General features: G+C 36.6%; 1 long non-coding RNA gene across 1 annotated transcript; it reads right to left on the bottom strand.

Annotated features, from left to right (window-relative positions):
• Positions 1 to 1,299: 1,299 nt before the first annotated feature.
• Positions 1,300 to 3,866, bottom strand: LOC147492500 (uncharacterized). The gene is made up of 2 exons (XR_015199931.1): positions 3,738 to 3,866; positions 1,300 to 1,485 (listed from the first exon to the last, which is right to left on the bottom strand). It is a non-coding gene; the product is annotated as an uncharacterized LOC147492500 (long non-coding RNA).
• Positions 3,867 to 9,520: the final 5,654 nt, after the last annotated feature.

Below are 9,520 nucleotides of genomic sequence, written 5' to 3' on the forward strand. Positions count from 1 at the left end.
AGGATGGAGATACAACGTAGAGATTGGTGGAGTCGTTTCTATTCGAGGTTAAATTTTTGATTTATTTTATTTGTTTCTCGGTTCGTTCTGTTCTAATTGACTTTTCAAGGTTCAGCTTCCATTCTATTCTATCGATGGTTTTTGAGTTATATCTATGATGTATCTTATTGGTGGAAGTTTCAACAATAGATAAACATTAATAAGATTTAATAAATCAAACACCTAAAACTAGGCTATATATATATAGTAGTATCAATTAATGACTTAAGTACTTAAGTAGTTAACTTCATCCGTCTATATTAAATTCTTAGTAGTTAACGCACTCTAGTTTTGTTAATTGAAATAAATGCATAATTTTGTTGATCTTTACTGTTTAGATTTTTTGACAAAAAAAAATGCATATATATATTTTTTGGGTGAGGTGTGCACATAATCTCGCACCCCCTAGCTTAGAATTCTAGCTCCGTCCCTGATTGGCGGCTAGCTTGCTCAAGCTAGGTGTTTGTATCATTGTATGTAACTATATAAGTAGAACGTGAACATAAAGTTTGCTTGAAACACGAGCCTAGCCGAGCGTGAGCATAGTAAACCTTTGTTTGTTGGACTCAAACTTCAGCCAATCACCTCTAGGACCAACAAGTAACAACCCCTAGGGTGATAGTAGGTATCTCCCCCTACATTAGTTCTTGGGATCAAATTGTCCATTTTGATAGAAGATGAACTCGAGATCGACATTAAGAGCATTCCCAATGCAAATGAATATCAAGGGGATGTGACAATATTCACTTCCAAATAGTCAAAAACCTTTGCCCAATGCAAAGGTAAATATCAAGGTGATTATTTTTTCAAGTCAAAACGAGAGTGAAACTTTCAACCGAGATAGTAACTGAGTTTGAAACTTCGGACGGGATGTTTTATTCCGTCTCGTGTATTTTTTTAATTTTTTTCGGGTTTTTTCAAAAGGAATGTTTCATTCCGTCTCGTTTGTTTTTTCGGTTTTTACATTCAGATAAAATTAAACATCCCGTCTGAGAATAATAGTCACTTTTGCATTGGACAATCTCACCTTGCTTTTTACCAAAATGATGGAAAAGAAAAAAAAATAGAACCGACGTTGTCACAGCCCGATTTTCTAAACAATTAAAAATAATGAATATTTGAAATATAAATATCTCAAACATCACTATATTCAATTGTCTAAAAACCCAGGCTATGACGGGGTGGATACTACACATATCAAAACCTAAAACCCACATCATAAATAATCTTAACAACAAAAAAATCTCCAAAATGTCTCTCTTCCATTCAAAAATCATCAATATAAAAACTCTAAGAATAACAGGTCCTCAACATCGTATTCTCATTCCATATGATTATGAAATTTCGCTATTACATACTTCCAAAAGAACAGACCTAATAGAATAAACTCCCGGACTGCTCCAGGCACGAATCCCAATCACACGCCGCGGTTCCACTGCCTTCCACCTATGTTCCCAAGAACACACCCACGTTAAGCAAAACAAAGCAAACATGGGTTGACAAATTGAATTTCTTTGGTATGAGTAGACTAAACACATAAAACCATTATCATACTTTAATTATTCAAACAATCACTTTATATTATCCCATAACTTAATCATTCACAGCTTGGAAGACAGGTAGTTCCGTCATTTTAACCGGCATAATTTCTTCCCAAGCAAAACTTCCATTTTATTAACTTCCATCTTATTAACTCATTCTAATAACTCCTTTTAATATCTAGATAATTGAATTACACTTACCGATATCCGCCGCTGTATAAGGGTAGGACCGCGTCCCTGCACAAAATGTTATTAAGTCCTACCCTCCTGCAAAAGAAAGTTAGAACTTGTATATATAACATATGTAGATATTCTATATGTATTCAAAGGTAAGCCCAAGCACACTCGTATAAACAAATCCATTTCTCTTATCAATTAATCAATTACTTTTCTTATACACCCATTTCACAACCTATGTACCTTAGGTCCTTCCCGCCACATTCAAGGAATACCCAACCTTACATTCCTGTACACTCAAGGAATACAACTAACCCGCAAGGCGAATACCTTAGTTCCTCTTTAGGGCAGTCCAAACTATCTGGTCATTCATGGCACATTCAATGAATACCTGGGTCATTCATGGCACATTCAATGAATACCCTTATATAACGCTAACGGGCCATTTATGGCACATTCAATAAATGCCCACCTAACATATGACTTCATCAGTCATAAACTCAATTCCAAAACTTGAGGCGTTGAGGGATCTAAAAAGGTTGCGGTAACTTTATTTACGCATTATTGAACTTTATTTTATGTATCATTTCAAAGAACGAATGAGTATCTTGATTCCTGTATTTTTTATTTACGCGTTATTAATTTCAGGGATGTCTTAGTGTCATAACGTTGCATATCATAAAATACTGCAAAATCACATATAGTCAATACACATACACACGTATATATAACGGTCTTAGCCTAAAGCCAAGCATGCTAATAGTCCTAGACTTATCCTAATAGACCGAATCATATTTTTAGGAAAAAGTCAAATTTTCGGGTCAACTGGTCAAAGTCAACCCTGGTCAAAGTCAAAGTCAAAGTCAAAGTCAACTCTGGTCAACAGTCAAAGTCGACCTGCCAAGGGTCAACAGCAGTCAACCAGTCCAAACTTATCTAACCCCAAAAGCCCACAGCCTAAAGCCCAAAGTCTAATACAAAAACCAAATTTGAAAATCTACATAAGCCCACCCACGATTGGGCCCAAGCCCAAATCGTGGGTTACTGTTCATCTTCCTTCCTCACCAAAACCTCCACCAGCTCTAGCCACCACCGGCCAGCCATCACTCAAGATGAGTTGGTTATTTCCAACCCACACTAGAATTTGGTCGCCCAAGCCCAACATCAAACATGAATTTATCATCTTCTTCCTCACTCCACCGGTAAGCATCACCACCACAACAATGCCACCACCACCGCCACCTATAATCAAAAGAACCCAAATGGTTTGTTCCATTTTCAAACCCCTACCTATCTATACTAACAAATCACGATTTCCTTATACTGGAAAAATCGCGATCTACGGCCATTACTAATCCTTCAAGCTTAAATTGTCCAATTCCAACACCCAATCGACACCTCATACATTCTACACTATCCCACTTCTCAACAACAACCCAATAACCAACATCCAAACAAAACAACAATCCAAGATAAATCACACAAAAAAAAGATGAGCGCCTCCGTTTAATAATAGCCGCTTCAAGCTTTTACCAAGCTTCAAATGACCAATAACTCTCTAAACACACCAACACCCACCAATACAAAGATCAAAAATAAGGCAAGATGATCCATGGGGCACGCTCAGCGTCTCCATTACCAAAACTCCAAACCGTCCAACAGTTCGATACAAAACAGAAAAAAACGTTTTCTTTATCTTGGCTTGAGACGCCATTGACGCCTCCAAGCTTCGACAGTCCGACGTCAACAACTCGATACAAAGCCAAAACAACAAGGGTTCAAACAACCCAAAAGACAAGACGATTAATAATAACCGAATAATGAATTGAAAACATGAGCAGAAATCTTTAACAGTAAAGTTTATACGTGAAATAGAAACTAATCTACTCACAATAACAGTTTATATGGACAGTAATTTCATAAGTTCTAAACACACCAAAATCATAGTTCTAGTAGTGGTGAGAGATAAAATCTACTCACCGGTATGAACAGCTCCTACGAATTTCTCCGAGTCCGAGCCGTCGCGCTCCACCCTCCAGAAATCCAGCTTTCATCTCTGCCTCCATTTTCATTATTTTATTATTCTCTGAACCCTATTTTCTAGAACAATGTGTTTATATACTTGGGTCTGAAACCCAAGCCCAACACGACTTCGCCCAAAACCAAGCCCACGTATCCCGAAACTTATCCGGCGAATTTTAAAATAAACAATTTATTTAATTAATTAAATAGAAAAATACGTATAAAAACACGGGGTGTTATAATATACACACCTTAAAAGGATCTCGTCCCGAGATTCAAGGTAGAGTGTAGATTAACCAAACAAACAGTACGTCAAACAATAAAAATGAGACATACGTGTATACGCAAGTATACACACCTTAAAAGGAATACACATATATAATATCATATAGATAGACATACTAATATGCAAATCACATACTTCAAAAATGTATCTATATACGTATTGAACCCAAGAAATACGTATATCCTCTAGCATACACAACTCAAAAGAATAAATGTAATTAGTTTCTTCAATTGTCAACACTTAATTAAAACCATTATTTCTCAATTTAGCAAAACCCATATTCTTCAAGTTAAGTCATACTAAGAAGGCAATGTAGTTCCTCTCACACCGAGGCAATCAGTTCCTCTCTTAGTATTTCCCAACTAGTCCAAGCGTTCCACATTTAATATACATTTAATAATTTCATTTCCCAACAATCTTCCCAGTCAAATCTTTTCACTAAAAAAAACTCACAAATTCCCTCCACCATCTTGGTGTTTACACATATATCAACATTTCTCTCGTTGTCTCACAAACACCACATGTTCAAAAAATAAAATATAAAAAACGATAGACCGATTCATATTATCAACGGCCTATACTATGTCCACCATCACATAGGATCAAACACCTACAATGTGAGGCATGCATACTGGCTCACACACCAACGATATGCAAGTATACACTGGTTCACACACCAACGATGCATACTTACTCTCTACCATCACATTGGATCAAACACCAACGATGTGTGGTATGCACACGGATCACACTCCAACGATGTACATACACACCGGATCAAACTCCAACGATGCATACAGAGAGATGTTATGTATATTGATCACACACCAACGATATACATAACTTGGACAATATCAAATATTTCAAATCCAACCTTTATCAAAAGGGTTTCTTTATTCCTTGGATAATTCCAATTTACTCAACTATGAAATTTTAAAATAACCATTTCTTCTTTAGTCAATACTTACTTAAAATAGAAAACTCCGTTAGGAAAACAACACTATAACATGCAAAAATTGATTATAAATTTCATAAGAAATTAACCGTTAAAACAACCAAAGATTTTATTTTTCCTAATCATATCCCAAAATTCCACTATAAAAGTACACACAAAACAACAAGCCAAACCAAATACCACAAAGAAACACTCCTACTACCCATTCACCACAATCCGGGATCACCTAGACCTTCACTATCTAGGCTAACCTAAGCTCGATATTAAATGTCACAAACCGATTTCTAAACAATTAAAAATAATGAATATTTGAAATATAAATATCTCAAACATCACTATATTCAATTGTCTAAAACCCAAAGCTATGACGGGTGGATACTACACATATCAAAACCTAAAACCCACATCATAAATAATCTTAACAACAAAAAAATCTCCAAAATGTCTCTTCCATTCAAAAAATCATCAATATAAAACTCTCTAGAATAACAGGTCCTCAACATCGTATTCTCATTCCATATGATTATGAAATTTCGCTATTACATACTTCCAAAAGAACGGACCTAATAGAATAAACTCCTGACCTCGGGGCCAAGAATCCCAATCACACGCCATGGTTCCATCGCCTTCCACCTATGTTCCTAAGAACACACCCACGCTACAAAACAAAGCAAACATGGGTCATTGAAATTGAATTTGCTTGGTATGAGTAGACTAAACACATAAAACCATTATCATACTTTAATTATTCAAACAATCACTTTATATTATCCCATAACTTAATCATTCACAAATTGGAAGATGTGTAGTTCCGCCATTTTAACCGCATAATTTCTTCCCAAGCAAAACTTCCATTTTATTAACTTCCATCTTATTAACTCATTCTAATAACTCCTTTTTAATATCTAGATAATTGAATTACACTTACCGATATCCGCCCACAGATAAGGGTAGGACCCCCTCAAGACAAAATGTTATTAAGTCCTACCCTCCCCGCAAAAGAAAGTTAGAACTTGTATATATAACATATGTAGATATTCTATATGTATTCAAAGGTAAGCCCAAGCACACTCAGATAAACAAATCCATTTCTCTTATCAATTAATCAATTACTTTTCTTATACACCCATTTCACAACCTATGTACCTTAGGTCCTTCCCCGCCACATTCAAGGAATACCCAACCTTACATTCCTCAGACACTCGAGGAATACAACTAACCCTCCAAGGCTTAATACCTTAGTTCCTCTTTAGCAGGATCCAAACTATCCGGTCATTCATGGCACATTCAATGAATAATACCTGGTCATTCATGGCACATTCAATGAATACCCTTATATAACGCTAAACGGGCCATTTATGGCACATTCAATAAATGCCCACCTAACATATGACTTCATCAGTCATAAACTCAATTCCAAAACTTGAGGCGTTGAGGGATCTAAAAAGGTTGCGGTAACTTTATTTACGCATTATTGAACTTTATTTTATGTATCATTTCAAAGAACGAATGAGTATCTTGATTCCTGTATTTTTTATTTACGCGTTATTAATTTCAGGGATGTCTTAGTGTCATAACGTTGCATATCATAAAATACTGCAAAATCACATATAGTCAATACACATACACACGTATATATAACGGTCTTAGCCTAAAGCCAAGCATGCTAATAGTCCTAGACTTATCCTAATAGACCGAATCATATTTTTAGGAAAAAGTCAAATTTTCGGGTCAACTGGTCAAAGTCAACCCTGGTCAAAGTCAAAGTCAAAGTCAAAGTCAACTCTGGTCAACAGTCAAAGTCGACCTGCCAAGGGTCAACAGCAGTCAACCAGTCCAAACTTATCTAACCCCAAAAGCCCACGACTAAAGCCCAAAGTCTAATACAAAACCAAATTTGAAAATCTATATAAAGCCATCCACGATTGGGCCCAAGCCCAAATCGTGGGTTCTTGTTCATCTTCCTTCCTCACCAAAACCTCCACCAAAGCTCTAGCCACCACCGGCCACCATCACTCAAGATGAGTTGGTTATTTCCAACCCACACTAGAATTTGGTCGCCAAGCCCAACATCAAACATGAATTTCGCTATCATCTTCTTTCCTCACTCCACCAAATACCATCACACCACCCTGGCCACCACCGGCCACCTATAATCAAAAAGAACCCAGCGGTTTTGTTCCATTTTCAAACCCCTACCTATCTATACTAACAAATCACGATTTCCTTATACTGGAAAAATCGCGATCTACGGCCATTACTAATCCTTCAAGCTTAAATTGTCCAATTCCAACACCCAATCGACAGCCTCATACATTCTACACTATCCCACTTCTCAACAACAACCCAATAACCAACATCCAAACAAAACAACAATCCAAGATAAATCACACAAAAAAAGCAAGATGATAGCCACAGCCTCCATTAATAGTCGCTCAAGCTTTTACCAAGCTTCAAATGTACGGCCCATAACTCTCTAACACACCAACACCCACCAATACAAAGATCAAAAATAAGGCAAGATGATCCATGGGCACGCACGCTGTCTCCATTACCAAAACTCCAAACCGGTCCAACGGTTCGATACAAAACGTAAAAACGTTTTTCTTTATCTTGGCTTGAGACGCCATTGACGCCTCCAAGCTTCGGCAACCGACGTCCAACAACTCGATACAAAGCCTGTTCAACAAGGGTTCAAACAACCCAAAAGACAAGACGATTAATAATAACCGAATAATGAATTGAAAACATGAGCGTAAATCTTTAACAAAAAGTTTATAATGCGTGAAATAGAAACTAATCTACTCACAATAACGGTTTATATGGGCAAGAATTTCATAAGTTCTAAACACACCAAAATCATAGTTCTAGTAGTGGTGAGAGATAAAATCTACTCACCGGTATGAACAACTCTCTACGATTTCTCCGAAGTCCGAGCCGTCAAGCTCCACCCTCCGTAAATCCAAATTTTCATCTCTGCTTCCATTTTCATTATTTTATTATTCTCTCAACCCTATTTTCTGTAACAATGTGTTTATATATTTGGTGCGAAAACCCGCCCCAACACGACGGCATTTCCAAACCAAGTTCCACGTATCCCGAGTCCAATCCGGAATTTTTAAAATAAACAATTTATTTAATTAATTAAATAGAAAAATACGTATAAAAACACGGGGTGTTATAGACGTGGAGGTGAATAAGAGTGGCTTGCATTGGAAATGCTCTAATGCATTAGCTGGTGACTCGGGACTCGGGAGTATCTCACCTTATGCTTCATATCTTTGGATTGGTTCCATGCCCCCGCAACTTTGTGGTCCTAAATATTAAAAATTGAAAAATCAATCCGATTAAATGATACAACGGTTAGGAATTGGAGAGGCTTAAGTGGGCCTGATTACGTATACAAAGTACAAAACCCCAACTGCAATTGTCTGGTTTTTATGTTTGTTTATGAAGCACAGTCAGCCAGTCAGGTGTAAATTTGGTGGGCTTCACGTGATGAGCACGCATACAACTTTTGTCCTTAACAACAAACACAGATTCATGGCTGAACTAAGCCAACCAGATCAACCATTATAAAGTTGATCACCATTATAAAAGTATATCCAGCAAAAAAAACCATTATAAAGTACACTTAACGTGCACATATAATTACTATTATCTTAGTTAAACACCAAGTACAAAGAATCACAATAATAATGGAGAATTAAGTATTGGATACTATACTCCTAGTACGACCTAGTTAAATCTTGTTAAACTAAACGTATACCACGATCACACGCATCTCGCAATTTCTTAGAAGAATTATTAGCCATTTCCGTATAAAGGTCAACGGCTATCACCGATCCTTATCATATGAGCTTTACCCATAAAACTAAACTTTGAACCTGTGCATTTGGTGCGTCAAATTGCAAGGTAGAATGTAGAATGTCAAAGATTTGGATGTAAATTTCAAAGGCGTAATCTGATGTCCTACTCACTAAATTGGATTTGGTAATGGACATATACTGATATACGCATTAGTCCTAATATTCTTTGATGATGTCAATCTGGATCTACATCAATCAGTTTTTAAGTCGAATATCAACCTTTGCACAATAATCTGTCTTGACAGGATACGAAATTGTTCCTAATTAATTAAAGCTCTCATGAGATGACGTTGAGTCATTTATTTGCCCACTACTGCCTACCAATCATATATTCTCTCTCCAAAGAGGTAATCCGTTTGTTAGGCGCACCACTAAAATCTGTATTTTGGTTAGCTCGTACATCCACATTCTGAAAAATGCAAACAAAATTAAGAAATGCAACTTGCCTCCTCTTAGCATACCTCAAAGTTTTGTTTTCCAAATATCAAATGACATCCATTACCACCTACTCAAACGTGAGAATCACTTTTGTAAGTTTGTAACAGCAGTGCCCATTAATATGTTATTACAGGCCCAACCCACATTTACCTACAAGTCCAGTCCAACTACTACTAGAAAACCTTAAAAAAAA

The sequence above is a fragment of the Coptis chinensis genome, chromosome 6 (assembly GCF_015680905.1).
Source record: "Coptis chinensis isolate HL-2020 chromosome 6, ASM1568090v1, whole genome shotgun sequence".
Classification (NCBI taxonomy): Eukaryota; Viridiplantae; Streptophyta; class Magnoliopsida; order Ranunculales; family Ranunculaceae; genus Coptis; species Coptis chinensis.